Source organism: Centruroides sculpturatus, unplaced genomic scaffold, assembly GCF_000671375.1.
Source record: "Centruroides sculpturatus isolate CEXI.00-Female unplaced genomic scaffold, Cexi_2.0 scaffold745, whole genome shotgun sequence".
In the NCBI taxonomy this organism is placed as follows: domain Eukaryota; kingdom Metazoa; phylum Arthropoda; class Arachnida; order Scorpiones; family Buthidae; genus Centruroides; species Centruroides sculpturatus.
The window spans coordinates 213,820-231,111 of NW_019384870.1; the positions used below are offsets into that span (position 1 = coordinate 213,820).

The 17,292-nt window shown below is 29.0% G+C and overlaps 1 long non-coding RNA gene across 1 annotated transcript in view; it reads right to left on the reverse strand.

The window, feature by feature from the left end:
- LOC111630882 overlaps positions 1–14,134 on the reverse strand; it is a 39,993-nt gene extending 25,859 nt beyond the window's left edge. The window contains exon 1 of the long non-coding RNA XR_002757598.1: positions 14,018–14,134. This is a non-coding gene — a long non-coding RNA (uncharacterized LOC111630882). The remainder of the gene's footprint in view (positions 1–14,017) is intronic.
- Positions 14,135–17,292: the final 3,158 nt, after the last annotated feature.

Here is a 17,292-nt window from a genome sequence, read left to right on the forward strand (position 1 = left end):
ATTTTTCGAATACTAAAAACACCTCATCGAGCTACTACGTAAGTACCTCATTGATGGTGATTTTGGAATCCCAAACAAAATCCCGGACGTATGGCAAGCTTATACATACATCTATTATTTCATCGATTTGCTAGACGATGAGATATCGCGAAGCATCGTTTATAAAAAGTACGCCCCTTAAAATTCCATTAATTCATCTTCCAGTGTGGATCGAAAAAAATTAATTTGTATCTGCAATATTTTCGGTTAGGCCTGTAGAAATGCGGTTTCTTTAATAGTTTACTTCCACAATGAATGACTTTTTACATATAGAGCGTAACGGACAGATACTCCAGTCTGAATATCTTTTGCATCTCATTATAAGGCGTAGTTATATATTTGCAATTGTATCAATAAATTTTCGATAAATTTAGTAATTGTAATTGTCTATCGTTGGACTTTTTCGAGCTTTATCGTACTGGTGTCGCCATCTAATGATAACTTATCCAATTAATTGTTTAAAAAATTTAAAGATTAATACAATTAGAGCGTATTATTGTAGAATTAAAACATAAAAATTATCGTAAAATTACTTTAATAAAACAAACATGAAGAAAATTAATCGTTATTACCAATTAATGCGAATATGTGAATGTCTAAGTATAGTTATACGTTTATAAGTCAAAAAGACATTAAAATTTGGGATGACCCAAAAGTTAGTTAACTGTGTTTTGAATCGTATTCATATACTGTAACTCGCAAATGCTGATCGTAAAATGAAATTATATCATCTCATTTCTCTTCTGGTTTAAACACAAGGGAAAAAACAAAGCAATTAGAAGCAAAATTATTATGGTTAATTGATTTTGGGTCATCCTGTAGGATGATAACTTATAATGCAATAAATGTAGTTGATGCCGAGGGCAAGTAAGACTTGTATCTCGAGATGGAGACAAACAAAATATTAAAAATAATGCTTAAACTGCAGTAGGCTTAGAGCGTTATCCTATGGACAAAAAAGGGCAATTGCCTGGAGACCCACCAACAGGGAGCCCCAAACCGATATTTTATAAAAAAAATATTTCCCCAAAAAAATTCCCCCGAAGAAAAACATCTGATGTCAACACTGTAGGTCTACATGGGGCCCCATAATTCAAATTCTCCCGAACCCCACTATGTTATAACGCGCCACTGTTAAAAACCGACAACTTCAACGAACGTCTCCATTATCTCATTGTCTTTCAACACTTACAGAAATATTTTTCGAACGATTTTCGAATGAGCATATTAATTAAGTAAATTACTTTCTCTTATCAACATTTAACTAATATTTATATTACAGATTATATAGGCAAAGATAATATTCGCAAACAAAGGTTTAAAAAATAGTGTTATAAAATGTAAACGCTCGAAAACAATTAAAATAAATTCTTGTTTTTAATTGGCGTAATTATTTAAATAGTTTTTAGTTTTTCTAGCGGAAAGCCTTAGTGTTTTCTTTTTCTCATTGTTTATCTCTACCTTTTTTTAAAAAAACATCTCGTCTTGATTAAGGCAGTCATTTAACTAAGATAATGCCCCAAAGCTAAGGAGGAGGAAAAATTCATCCGATTGATGTAAAGATAAAAACAAAAATTCCGAAATATTATCTCGAAAATATATTCTAAAGATGCTGGAAATATCAAACAGAAAAATAAACGACTTACTCCACCCTTCGTATTATTATTACCGGGCGTGGTTAAAGTATTTTATGTGTTACTTCTTTCACAGAAAAGTCAACTTTTTATAAAATTTTATATAATTAAATAAATTTGAATTTAACAATAATTAATTGGATTTTTTTAACGAAAAAAATCGCCGGTAATTTATATTCTTACGCACGAAGCGGCAACTTACTTTCTTTTTTTGTAATTTCTCGTTTTGTCAATTCTTACAAAAAACTGGAAAAAATAAGCTTTTGTATACATCTTTCGTTACTTTGAATTCAATAAAATGTTTTCCGTGCCTGTAGGGTAGGCCATAGACATTCAAACATTTAAATCTAGTTGAAATCTTTAATATATATCTAGCATTAAAAAAAGAAGAAAACACGTTTTAAAAGTTGTTTCCCCTTCAGAAAAAAAATAAATGTTAGTATTGTCTTTTCTGTCGGTTTTATTGTTTTTTTATATATGAGAAGTTGATAGAAAAGTACAGGTGTATTAAACAAAAGAAAATTCGTTTTGTCAAGAAATAAAACGAAAGCATTAAATTATATAAAATGGAGGAAGGGAGCGCATCTAATTTTGCAAGACCGGGATTATGGAAAGAGAGTTGTCGAGTTTTGAAGCATCGGAAAATTAGAATTAATCATCAAGAATTAAACCTGATTTAATTCTCCAGAGAATAAATTTATCTTAATATTTCTAAAATGAATCGATTCGAAATTCCAAACTGGTAATTCGTCGATTCTTATTTGTTTAACGATCTCCGCTTTCGACTAATTAAATGAAGTCGAGGAGTGAATACGTGAATGGCAATACATGATTATCTCATTATGTTCGTATCTAAATGTTTTAAAGCCGACATTTCCTAATATTTTCCAGGAGTAAATCTGTACTTTAATTAAAAACCATAACCCTCCATCTACAAAACAGTTATTATCTTTTCATTCGCTATCGTTCTACAGTAATTGAAGTTACCGCAACTTTTTTTCCTCCTGTAACAAAGAAGAAAGATTCAATTTTATTTTATTTTATTTTTTCCGTGATGCTCCGTTATTACCGAAAGAAATAGCTAATATTTTGTTGGGATAATTTTATTTTTAGACTTCTTAACGTGTCTCTTTTTATATATATATAAATTACTATTTATTTAAGTGTAATTCTCCAAAAACACATATAAAGCTGCCTAAATAGGATATTATTTACATTTGTACATGATAAATTCTACACTTCTTTTTTTTTCTATAAGCAACTCCTTGACTTATTTGGGGAGGGGCCCTCTTTTGGGCTGCAATTTTAAAATGCAGCCCAAAAGAAGGCCCCTCCCCATTCGTCTGTCCGTCGTTAATCCCGAGAACAGGTGAAAATCGAGACCGGATATGGAAAGCTTAGTATATACGAACTTCCGCTGTGGACCGGAAGTCGCGTGATTTCAGTTCGAATTTTTTTTTTTACTTAAAATATGATTAAAAATTGCAGCACGACGTCACAATAAGTAATTTCGATTTTAAACCAATAGGATACGTAAAAGAATATTTGCGACAAATCACTGGAGCATTCTTTACACGTGGATAAATTTCATTGGAATTATTTACAAAAGTTATTTCATGCGCAAATCTACTCTGGATGCTGGTGTTACTGGGATACACCGATGGATAGTTGGAATTGTACTCGGTTAATGTACAAAAAATAAAAAAAAGGAAGAAGGGGGAAAGAATAGAGTATAGAAAATTCGACTAATCTTCAAGAAACTAAGAATCTGTCCGTTTCTCTTGACTGAATTGAATCACTTCAGATTTAATAAAGTTTGTTCAATTCTTCGACATATTGCGAAATTTCAACAAATCTTCAACGGAAATCAATTCTTATAAACGACTCATCTCCGAGAACAGTTAAAAAGTTTTCTAAACTTCATAGACATAATATTTTTCTACTCCTTTAGACTGTGTAAAAAAATATAACAAAAATAACTTTTCCTAGAAATATTTAATAAAATTTTTACTTTAGTCTACTTTTTCTTTTGCGCTTTTTAAATTAATTTATTATAATTATTATTAATTTAAAACTTCATTATTAAATTCTAATAATTTGTAAGCGGTGATGATAATGATAATAATAATAATAAATTCGAGACTCTAATTTTACTTAATTATATTTAGAATGATTAGTAGGCAATTGATATTTTGACAATTAATCAACGATATTCAAAATTTGCCGAAGGTTTAAATCAGATTTATTCTATACCGAAGAGCGAAGTAGAATTTACAGCGTATAATTAATATACAATAATGCACTTACGCAATTAACATATTATATAACGAATTTCTATATAATTAATACATAATTAGTTTAATTTACATTAATTTAAGAATCTCTTAATCTATATTTTATTAAAAGAAAAATTAATATTCGTAATTACGTTTAAAATCTTTTAAATTCTTATATTTTTTTTCGTAAAAAATTAATCAAGTCTGTAAGTAATTTAATTGATTTTTTAATTGAATTTTTTACGCTTCGTAAAATTATACGAATTAGTGAAGACGATTTAAATAATATAAAACTGTTTTATATTCTAAAAAAAATAGCAAGTTCTGGCTTATTTAATACTTTAAGGTATAAAAAAAAGAGAAAAAAATAGAAACCAATAGAAATATTCTGGATTTTATAGAGGTATCGTATGCACCGATGCCAGCTTTATTAATGCAAATCAATTCATCCTGAAGGATGGAATTCTGAATTTCAACAGGATAATTCTCTTTATAATATTACATCGGCATTGATATGCATTGAGATCATAATAGGACGTTCGAGTAATGTTTGAATGTGGAATTCGAATTGAATAAATTATTGTTTTCTTTTAATGTTTATGCACATAATTCCGAAACAGCAACTCCAAAGTTTTATATATATATATTTTTTTTTCCTCCATTTATTATGACTTTTTCTCTTTCCTTTTCAGTTTTTAATCAAAGCGACGGAGCGTGATACTAGAATATATATATTTTTTCTTCTAGTATAAAAGCACTGTTTTGTAGCTCTCGAAGAATAAGACTTAATAATTAATTTTAAAAATAAAATTCTAGAAGTCCAATTCGAGGAAAGAAGGGGAAACATTAAATGCATGCAACAACTCGAGCGATCTTCAGCAGGATGATTTTTAAATCGACGAAGAGAAGCGAAAACAGATAAGTCTCTTATTTTCCTTTCTTAATTGACTGGCATGATACAATATTTTTTCTTCTTCTTTTTTTGTAAAAAAAGGAACATCATAACATTATTTTTTCCAACCGTTTTGATCGGAACCAATTTTTTAAATGAAAGTCTGGAGCGAAATCGATTTTAGAGATCAAACTGATGCAAAAGCTTCTTCCAACCATACAGACTACGAAACAAATACTCACTAAGAAGACAGATTGATCGTTTTTACCACTTATCCCGTGATCTCCACTCCTATTTTACTGCCTTCTGGTAATCGATAAAATAAAAAGTGAAAGAAAATAATCTGAAAAAAGAGTCCACTCGAACGAAACTACTAAAACTATCAAAAGCATACTGCTAAATTTAAATGATTATTTTATAGTATCGACGTCTAATAACACCAGATATATTTTATATCAAAGTAAATTTCACATTTTTATTTTAGTTTTTTTTTTCTTCTTCTTTCCCTTGTAATACAGTTGATGATGTTCCAACTTTATTTTTCGATTCATTGAGTCAACTTTACATTTGTTTACAAGTAGATAAGACATTCTTTCTTGCGCTCGGATGATAAAATAGTTTTTCCAGTTTTTTATTTGTCTTTTAAGAATGCAGTCGAGTCCTTCTTTAGGAATAAAAGAAAACTTAAACGTACCCAGGTGGCCCAAATGTTGATGCTATATCGATCTTCCGCACTGCAATAACATTTTCAGTTGTTTTGCAGCATAATGCATGCAGACATGGAAATAGACTTTTTTTTATTTTTTATTTTTTTTTCCTCCTTCCTTCTCTCTTCTATTCTTTTCATTCTAGCATCCTTCCACTTTTGTATATTGTATTTTATCAAAATTCAATTTTACTTTCCATTTTAAAATTTTCAATTATCTATGAAGTAATGGAAATATTTCTCTACTTTCTCTTCCTTATTTTCTTTTGAATTAACAATAATTAAATAATCTAAGGTAATATACTAAAAATGAATTATTATTAAAAAGGATTGTTTTTTATTTTACGAATGTTTTTCAATTTATGGGATTTTTCTATTAATAATTAATTTCGACTGAATTAAATATCAATTCAATCTTCTTTATTGCTACAAAAGCTTAAATTTTTTAAAAAAGCAATTTATAAGCTTCAGACTTAACGCAGGCGGTTGAATTATTAATTTCGGCTTCGGAACTAGAAACAAAAACAATCTAACATATTAATAAACAAATGTTCGTCTCTACGCGAATAGTTTTAATTTAAATTATGTTAGCACCCTTTGCCTTGAAAAATATAAATGTTTCCTCCATTTGAAAGCTGTAAGACCTTTTTTTTATTTGAATCAAATTGAGAAAAAGGCGAAACAAATATATCTTTTTAAAATGAAAATTAAAGGTTTCGTCTCGGTTTAGGCAGCTTTCTGCTTGCATCACTCTCAGAATCCTCTTTTTTACCTTCTTCTCAGCTTACTTCTAACTCATTCCCGACCATACGCTTCTTGAAACAGTTATTTTAAAGATATTTTTATAATTATTCTTCAGAGAAGCCATTTCTTTTTTTTTTTACAGTTAGTATCTTAAGGCTAAAAAATAATTGCATCTTCGCTAGTGAGGAATTTCGTGATACTTTTGAAACTCTTCTCGCCATCTATCGGGATTATAAGAAACTAGAAACATCGATTTTTTAATATAAGCTAAAAATTCCAAAAATTTAATAAAATGTTCAACGATGTATACATAAATCAAATGAAATATATCGTAATTATTTATTTTAAAATAATAATTTTATTATTTTAGTTAGTTTTCCGTGATTTTATCGAATCGCATTTACCTTATTCCTAAAACATAAGACATTTCTGTTAAATTGATATTATTTAATTATAAAAATAATCACATATTTTTTTAAGAAGGATAAAAATATTCTACTCTAACTCGTAAATAAATTTCCATCAATAAAGTTGCCATAATAAATATTTTTTGAATTATCTTTGATTTTTTTTCATAGTTGCTTGAGCTTGTGAAATTAATTTAGAGAAAAAAGAATTTTTAGAATTTTTCATGTAAAAATAAGTAATATATATATATAGTTTTTTTTTTTAATTTCATTTCAATATAATTTTCATTCTTTTTTATTTCTTTTGTGATGCGTGACAACGTCAAGTTTTCTGGCGAGCCTTTGCAAAAAATTATATTTTTAAATAAAAGATATAAAAATGACTTTCAAGAAATATTTCTGTACGTAAAAAACAAAAACAAAACATATTCTAGCAATATATTTAATTAAGTAATTAATTATTGAGACAGAAAACGAGAAAGAGAAATTACATCTGTACATATTTGTCAATTAAATATAACAACAATTATACGAAAGCAATCTCAAATGTTTCCCGTTAAGCGAAAGTCATTTTGAAAATTATGAAGCTGTTTTCAATTTTTAATTACAGATAAATATTTTAAACACCGATTCTTGTATCCACATTAAAGGAGAATAACGAATTCTGGTTTAAACAGGACGTCCAATAAGCACTTCAGCTTTCAGACGAAGGCCTATTGAATATATCCTGTATGTGTCATAACTGTAGTCTATATCCTGTAACATAAGCTGCGATAAATCATACAAATGTACGTTATCTCGTTCAGTAAACTACATCCTTTCAAATTACACAATAATTATAGTCTACGTGCGTCTAGACGTGTGTAAATTAAGCACCCTTCGGACAGGAAAAAAAAAATTAATCAGCTTCCTCGATATTTTACGTAGGATAAATTATAAATTGTTTTTAATAATTAAAAAAAATTCAGATACTTCCAATTAAAAGTAATTAATAATAATTTATTAAATAGATAATTCTAAAAATGTAGGAAACTTTGGGATAATTTCTTTTTCTATTGCGTAAAGTGACTAAATAGGTTAAAAGTGGGAGCATTGACGGATGGTTTCTATCATCCATCATTCCTCTGACATTAGTAAAGTTGAATGATTGATTGATCGATCTGATTGAATTAGTAAATGTCACGGACATGACTCGGCCGATCAAACCGTGAAAGCAAACCTATTACCCAAAGCGTTATAAAAGTATAAAATCGGAACTGGTTTCTAAACTCGGAACTTTATGATGGAAAAGATGTTTATGGCTACTCTCTTCGGGCCGCCCGGCTTAAGCGACTCCAAGGAAATGTTCTTTTCCATCATAAAATATTTGATCGCGACTCGATTTTATACTTGGCTATGCTCCGCTATTTTGGAATATGAGATGTGAAAGTAATGCCAAGCAAAACTATCTCCACTTACGAATTCCGCATTTCGACTCGGCAAGGAAATGTCTTTCCGTCAAATGCGTTTGACAGACTGCTCCAGAACATTTTTCCAAACTAGATTTACCTATCACGGCATTACCTAAGCTTATTGTTATATTCAATTCCGTCATTTCGATTATCCGTAATCTAATTCCGATATTTTAAATCGCTTCTTACATGAATTAATCCCAACACTCATAGGCATGGGCAGGTGAATTTTAAATATTAAAAAGTAATTGATTTTATACCTTTGTAAATAAAAAAAAATCATTAGCTATTAATTAAAAAAAATAATAATTAATTATTTTTTCGTCTTATTAATAGTTCATTAAATGGAAATATTGATTTCCAAAAGTTCTTAATTAGCTTAGATAATTTTTTTTTATTTCGAGAGGGAAAAACAACCATTCGAATCTTTTTTTCCCCTTAAATGAAACTTCATTAACTCCTCTCTTTCATCGCGGTATATTTGATAAACGTGACTCTTATCGACTGGAAAGTTCGAAATTTTCTCTGAGAAGTCTTAGGCATTCTCAAAAGTATCAACATAAATAAATTTCGAATCCTTATATTTACTCTTTCATTATGGACTGCATCACTTCGTATCTAATAGCTAATGAATTAATAGAGACATTCGTAATATTAAATAATTTACGACTGGAAATAATGTAATTATTAAATTCATTTAATTAAAATTCGGAAATAATATAATTTATATAATTANAAAATTTAACATTGTAGAGGAAAGTGTGATGGGTCGAACAGTGTTTTTATCCTTTTTTGGAATTGGAATAATTGTTGATGAGATCCATTGACTGGGAACATAACTAGATTGAACATAATGAGAAAAAGTTTGAAAAGTATAACAGCAGAAATAGATTGCTCAGATTTATAAAACGCAGCTGAAATATGGATCTGGACTGAAAGTAGATGTATTAAGTAAATAAATAGCATACGAGACTTCTGAAAATGAGAAGAAAAAATTTGCGAAGAAAAAAGGCAAAAGAATCGACTATTCTATTAAAATAAATTATAAAAAGACAATGAACATTCCTTACGATATCGTCTTTTTTATAACTCTATGTAGGTATAGGTCTCTTGGATTGCCAATTTTTTCCACTTGCACCATTGTTCTCTAAGAATATTACGTAGTTTTGTAAGATGAGAAAAAAACCATTTGTATAAAGAAACGTCGATTTTGTAATTTTAAATACTTTCCAATGGTTGAACTTAAAATATTATAGGTGAGATTGGTAATAACAGGAACTGGCGAACGAGAAGATTCTACGAATGACAAATCCAAAGAGCATAAATATCTAGTAGTGGCTTTTTGATTAAATTGTGATCAAATAGGAATTTTAATGAAACGTTTAGTTTTACGAGTTTCAGAAAAAACTGAAACGTCTAAACAAATAGCCGAGTGATAAGAAGAAGAACCGAACCGTTGGTAAGGGAGGAGTTATGGAGCATTTATTAAAGAATGCCAGATCAAAGAAAAAATATAGTATATTGAATCTATTATTTTTTACTTATTTAAAATAAATCTTAAAATATTCTGTCTTTTAGAATTAGGCTACATACAGAGCTTTAACAACTGAATTCTTGATCTGAGAAAGAAATCCAAAATAATGGAATCAAAAATAATCTTTGCAAATATTTAATAACCATTTAAAAGCTATCTTTGATATGTTTTTGCTCATAGAATAAATATGAAATCCATTTATCAAAACATATGTTTAAAAAAAAAGAATATTTTACTAGTTACGTCTAATTTAGCTACAATGTAGTTGAATATTATTAGATTAGAATTTTTTCCTGTTATTGTTTAAGGTTTCTTTTTTTTTATTGTTTATGCATTATTTAACACGAGAATTCTTCTTGTCAGAAAAATTTATTTGCTAAATTATGTATTAAATTAAACGACAACAATCCACCAAATTACTTCTAAAGACTGTTTAAACACTAGTTGTTTAATTCTATTATTAATGTTTTAGTTTTTATTTAGAAGCTACATTAAGTTTTGATTCGAGTTCAAGTAAAGATTCAGTGATTTCTAAGTAATATTTACAAAGCTGCAAAGAGCTTATACGGGGCCCAATGATAGAGCTGGCCCCATATTTTGCCAATTTTTTTTTTTTGTGAATAAACGAAATATGTAGAATATTTCTTTACTAATAAAAGGAAGTCGTAAATATTTTACTTTTTGTTAATAAAAACAACATAAATTTATAGGAGTTGAAACCGCCACAGGCCCCTAAGTTTTTCCGGGCTCGGGAAAATTCCCCAGCTTCCCCTCTCTCTGGACGGCCCGAAATATTTATCATATATTTTAATAAAAATTGTCTCCAAAAATATATATTAAATAGTTTTGAAGCATTGTTATATGTGTTTTAACAATTCATTTTTTATTTCTTCACTGCAATAACATCATATTTATAATAAAAAATTAATTGAAGGTTACATCTAGTCTAGAACTAATTTAATAATTAATTCATTGAAAAAGTATTTATAATAAAGTAAAGTAAATTTATCACAATGCAAAAGATTTCTTAAAATTTTAATAAAATTTGGCAATAAAAAGGATGGCGCTAATATAAATAAATGCATATACAGTAAACTTCGCTTATTGTAATCACAATTCGGTTAATTTTTATTTATTTATTTCATTAAATTTACAGGAAAAGGCTTGATAGACATTTGATTTCTGCCCCCTTACAAAAACATATCTTAAAAACAAATAACACTCCTTAAAATAAAACAACAACAAAAAATAAATAAAATGAAATAAAAACATGTAACAAATCTTAAAAGAGATACAGCTTTTTTATATTTCAAATTTAAAATCAAGGAGATCAAGATGTAAAAATTTATCAAAATTATTAAGGTTTTGTGATATACGGTGAAAAGAAAGATCGTTGGGATAGATTCAGACGATAAAAAGAGGTAAATGAGTGAAGTTTTCTCGATGGAATTTGAAGTGAAAGCCAATTTTGATAAATAAGACCATTAAAATATTTGTAATATATTAACCGATCAAAATATTTAATTCTCTAGAAGAAAGATGGGAAGCCTAGACGAATTCTAGCAATATTAGTCAATAGTAAACGGCAGATTACATAAACGTGAGGTTTATCTTATTAATTAATAGCAGAATTAATCTTGTGTAAAAGGGAAGGTGCAGCCATTGACCAGATGGGCAATCCATAATCAATGCAAGATTGAAAATTATCATATAAAATGGCCAGTATTGTTCTTTTATTAAAGATGGGCTTACAAAATCGCCAAAAAATTCCAAGTCTGGTAGTCAGGGATTTAACTAGTTTATCAATATGATTTTGAAATTAAGTTTAGTGTCAAAAACTATGCCTAAATCGCTAATAAAAGTTATGTAATTAATCGGATTAGAATAGATGTAAAAAACAGGTAATGGAGGATTACGGATCAAAATGTAATACACAACCACTGTTTTTTCTGTATTAATTTTCAAGTTTTCAGATTTAAACACATTTATTAATACTGCAAATAGATATCAGATTGTAAGATGGATCAGAACAGATTAATTTTATGTCATTGGCATAAGCTATAATATGAGATTTAAGATGGCAGAGAAGTTGATTTAAATACATTGAAAAGAAGAGACCACTAAGAATAGATCCTTATTGGATATCACACAAAGGAACAAAATCAAGGAAAATATAATCGCCTATTTTAAAAGTTCTTAATAAGAAACCAAGAATGAATCGCAGGATCAATATCTTATTCACGTGGTATATTAGGGATATTCGGTAATACATAATCCAATGCACTGCTTATATTATATCTTTATATACTATGTAACATGGCTGCTTATTTCGAAATCTTTAATTATATAAGACAAAGTTTCTAAGAAGTTCGTTGTTGTTGTTGAATGTCAGAATGCTGAAAAGGAATAAGTTTACTGTATAAAGGATAATAAATTGTACTGTATACACAGATTTAAAAAAATTTAACATTGTAGAGGAAAGTGTGATGGGTCGAACAGTGTTTTTATCCTTTTTTGGAATTGGAATAATTGTTGATGAGATCCATTGACTGGGAACATAACTAGATTGAACATAATGAGAAAAAGTTTGAAAAGTATAACAGCAGAAATAGATTGCTCAGATTTATAAAACGCAGCTGAAATATGGATCTGGACTGAAAGTAGATGTATTAAGTAAATAAATAGCATACGAGACTTCTGAAAATGAGAAGAAAAAATTTGCGAAGAAAAAAGGCAAAAGAATCGACTATTCTATTAAAATAAATTATAAAAAGACAATGAACATTCCTTACGATATCGTCTTTTTTATAACTCTATGTAGGTATAGGTCTCTTGGATTGCCAATTTTTTCCACTTGCACCATTGTTCTCTAAGAATATTACGTAGTTTTGTAAGATGAGAAAAAAACCATTTGTATAAAGAAACGTCGATTTTGTAATTTTAAATACTTTCCAATGGTTGAACTTAAAATATTATAGGTGAGATTGGTAATAACAGGAACTGGCGAACGAGAAGATTCTACGAATGACAAATCCAAAGAGCATAAATATCTAGTAGTGGCTTTTTGATTAAATTGTGATCAAATAGGAATTTTAATGAAACGTTTAGTTTTACGAGTTTCAGAAAAAACTGAAACGTCTAAACAAATAGCCGAGTGATAAGAAGAAGAACCGAACCGTTGGTAAGGGAGGAGTTATGGAGCATTTATTAAAGAATGCCAGATCAAGATAAGAATTATCACGAGAAGGAGATAAAATACCTTGAGGAAAGTTGAAAAAATAATATATTTTATTAAAAAAAAAAAAGCTTCAGCAGATTCAAACTACAAAACTTGGACCAGTAGTAGTCCAGAAAACATTGGATAGATTAAAATCTGCACAAAGAATAAGTCTCTGGTTATGTATATATCCGAAGGAGCATAGAAGACGGTATAAAGTTTGAAAAATACTCATTCTTTTAGGACGAGGAGCATAAATCGAAATAATAATCAATTGGAGATCTGGAATGTTAATAGCTATAATGGAGTCCCAATATTCAAAAATTTTGAATACATGAAGTGATATAGGGAATACTGTATTAATAATATGCCACCACCTCTTTGATTTTGGCGGATAAGAGGGGAAAAAAATTAACAACCCATTTGGTAAATAAAATTGGGGTTAAACTGTACCTACGTGCACAGTCATGGCCGCACAGTGGGAACCCACGATCTAACCTAACCTATTCTAATAAATTTAGTAATAAATTACTAAATTTATTAGAATAGGTTAGGTTAGGTTAGGTTAGAACGTGGGTTTCCACTGTGCGGCCATGACGGTGCACATAGGTAAAGTTTAACCAAATCAAAATTGGTAATGTCATTTGATTCACGAGATATCCAGCTTCCATTTTAATGGTAAATTTTTATCATTAACTTTGTGTAAATTGATGTTATTAAGCTCGCTTTTCGTATTGTCAGACCAAGTGTCTTAACCAGTGTATTAAATATTAAGGTTTAATCGTTGTAATTAAACATGTAATAACAATAAACAAGGTTCCTAACATGTAAAGGTGGTTCAGATGAACAATACCAGATAAGTTACACAATAATAATAATTATTATTATAATGAATAAATTTTAAAGTAATAAAGTTTTTAATTGTTTAAACGTATCTTTTCAATCTCAGGCTCGATAAAAGCAGAATTTCCACTATATTCTTATTCCATTATCCCGTTTAATGGTATTTTTACTAGTGTACGAGAGTCCCAAAGTGATTACATTAAGCGGATTCTACTGTAATAAATGTCATGTGTTTTATCAATAAACGTTTAAAGAAATTCTTTTCAATACTCACCAATTGTCATTAATGAAGATTATCCTTTAAAACACCAAATAAAAAGTATAAAAACAACTAGAATAATCTCTATATTTCATTATGGCATATAGCACTGTCACTGGCCACCATTTTAGCTTGCTTGCGGCGCGAATGTCTTCCGCGACAAAAGAGTTCTGTGTATAAATTAAAAACAGATTTTTAATAATTAAAAAATATATATGTATATTGATGAGTGTGAGTAAATATATGCAAATTTTAATTTAAAATTATTAAATCTTTCAAATATAAATAAACGTTATAGTTTTATATACTGTACTTTTATCAAAAAAACTTATTGAATATCATTACGCATACCGGAACTATTTTCACAAATGTCGTCTGTTATTTATCATCGACTATTTTAACACTATTAATTGATAATTTAAATAAATTAATAATTTATTTTATCAATAAATTTTGATTCAACAAAGAAATAAATATAAAAATATTTAATTCTGAATTTTCACAAAAAATTAAATAATATACAATAAATCCCCGCTGACTCCGACTTTACAAAACTAGGAAAAATTTCACCGAAACAGTAATTTAAAATTTCTTGACAATAAAAAAATTATAATTAATGAGTGTTTTCGATATCATAAAGTCTTTCCGATATCGTGCATTATATTACATTACTGTAGTCGGCAAGTTACTAAAGACTGTACAGTACATTGCTGTATTCTGTACTTTCATAACAATTTTTTGAGCTGATTTCCTGTAATAATAAATTTAACAATATCATCTCAGCTCAGTATACAACTAATCGTAATAAATTTACTGTATATCTGCGTATTCCACATAGGAGAAAACAGCCCGCTAATTCGGACAACCTTCCGAGTTAGCGGGGTTTACTGTCGTTCAGTTGTCAGTATAATAAATAATTTTCTGTAAATTTTCTTTATTTATCAAAATATGGCAGTTATTTAACAACTCTTTTGATAAAATAGGATTTTCTTTTATTTTTCTATTTTTAACAAAATTTAATGTATATTAAATTGAAGACGTAAATGAAATTGAAATTTAATATACGTTATTTCCAAATTAATCAGGACCTAAGAGCTATTTCGTCTGGGCATCGCCGTTCTTCTCATTATCAAAACTTTATTTATTTATTTATATTTTGTCGAGTTTTACAATTTTCACTACCTGAAGTACTCGGCTTTATTCGGGAATTATCAACCAGAAAAGGGTGAAATTGTGCCGTGCGCATCTTCTAAATCAATCGAAATTACCAACGTTCTTCATTCTGTATCTTGTGAATATAGAGAACCTTGAGATATCGCTTTAGTAATAGGAAATAACAAAATTTCATTCATTACTTACAAATGATAAAAATAGGCATACTTTTATAATATATGGAATATACATAATATTTATGGTCACCTGACTATGATTTATGGGCAATTTGGCCCTCCAATCGAAAAGTTTGGGCAACACTGACTTGTGTTACACTACAGTAAATCATTGTTAAAGTGTGATTTTATGAAATTCCTATTGCTTATAAGTAAATCTCATAGAGTCGTAGCAATTATTAGGGCCAAATATAAGTTGACTGACGACTAATTCATTCTTCAGGGTGTCCTAAAAGGTGAAATACATACAAAGGTGTCCCAAAAAAGGTGAAATATCTACAAAGGTAAATGTAACTTTATTTACAAAACATTAAAATGTCAGCAATAAAATTTGTGTCAGTGGATTGATGGAATAAGGCAACGGAACACACGGGTGATCTGCCAATCGGGTAACTTCTAGTAGGACTTCCTATGTGAAAACTGGATTGTGTTTAGGTGTTAGACATATGAAGAAAACCCAGAACACTGCATGGTGGTCAGCCCATTGGTCAGGCACCAACTACCAGTGTTCAATGGTTTTATTTATTCGGCCACTGGTGAGCTTGATTTGCGTCACTGCATGGAGACTTTTGGGTGCACCCTGTAAACCTACCTAAAGAGTATATGTAAAGATATCATTAACCAATCTTCTGTTCTTTTATGCTTTTATCTCCTATTCGGTTAGTGTCTATTTGATAAGGAAACAAAATATACAGTATAATACTGATTGTGATTCAATTTCATAACTGAAAATCAGATTACAAAAAAGGCAAATTTTCCTGACTTCCAATACTTTTGGGCACAGAGTGTACTGTATATTTTCTAATAACGTGCGGCAGTCATTTAAAAGCTTATTTTCTAAATTATATTTATCTTTTAATATACTGTATATAGGCTATATTATCCTATATTAAAGGATAATGTAAAATTTTAAAAGAAGATAATAATGAGGTCAACTTTTTTAACTGACTGCAACAGCATATTACTAGACATAAATAGGCCTATATAATATACTAGTAGCCCGGGACGCCCCCTAGTGGGCGTTTTTTACAAATTTCCATGAGGCACGGTTCCTTTGACTTTTTTGTTCCTATCAATATNATTGGAGATCTGGAATGTTAATAGCTATAATGGAGTCCCAATATTCAAAAATTTTGAATACATGAAGTGATATAGGGAATACTGTATTAATAATATGCCACCACCTCTTTGATTTTGGCGGATAAGAGGGGAAAAAAATTAACAACCCATTTGGTAAATAAAATTGGGGTTAAACTGTACCTACGTGCACAGTCATGGCCGCACAGTGGGAACCCACGATCTAACCTAACCTATTCTAATAAATTTAGTAATAAATTACTAAATTTATTAGAATAGGTTAGGTTAGGTTAGGTTAGAACGTGGGTTTCCACTGTGCGGCCATGACGGTGCACATAGGTAAAGTTTAACCAAATCAAAATTGGTAATGTCATTTGATTCACGAGATATCCAGCTTCCATTTTAATGGTAAATTTTTATCATTAACTTTGTGTAAATTGATGTTATTAAGCTCGCTTTTCGTATTGTCAGACCAAGTGTCTTAACCAGTGTATTAAATATTAAGGTTTAATCGTTGTAATTAAACATGTAATAACAATAAACAAGGTTCCTAACATGTAAAGGTGGTTCAGATGAACAATACCAGATAAGTTACACAATAATAATAATTATTATTATAATGAATAAATTTTAAAGTAATAAAGTTTTTAATTGTTTAAACGTATCTTTTCAATCTCAGGCTCGATAAAAGCAGAATTTCCACTATATTCTTATTCCATTATCCCGTTTAATGGTATTTTTACTAGTGTACGAGAGTCCCAAAGTGATTACATTAAGCGGATTCTACTGTAATAAATGTCATGTGTTTTATCAATAAACGTTTAA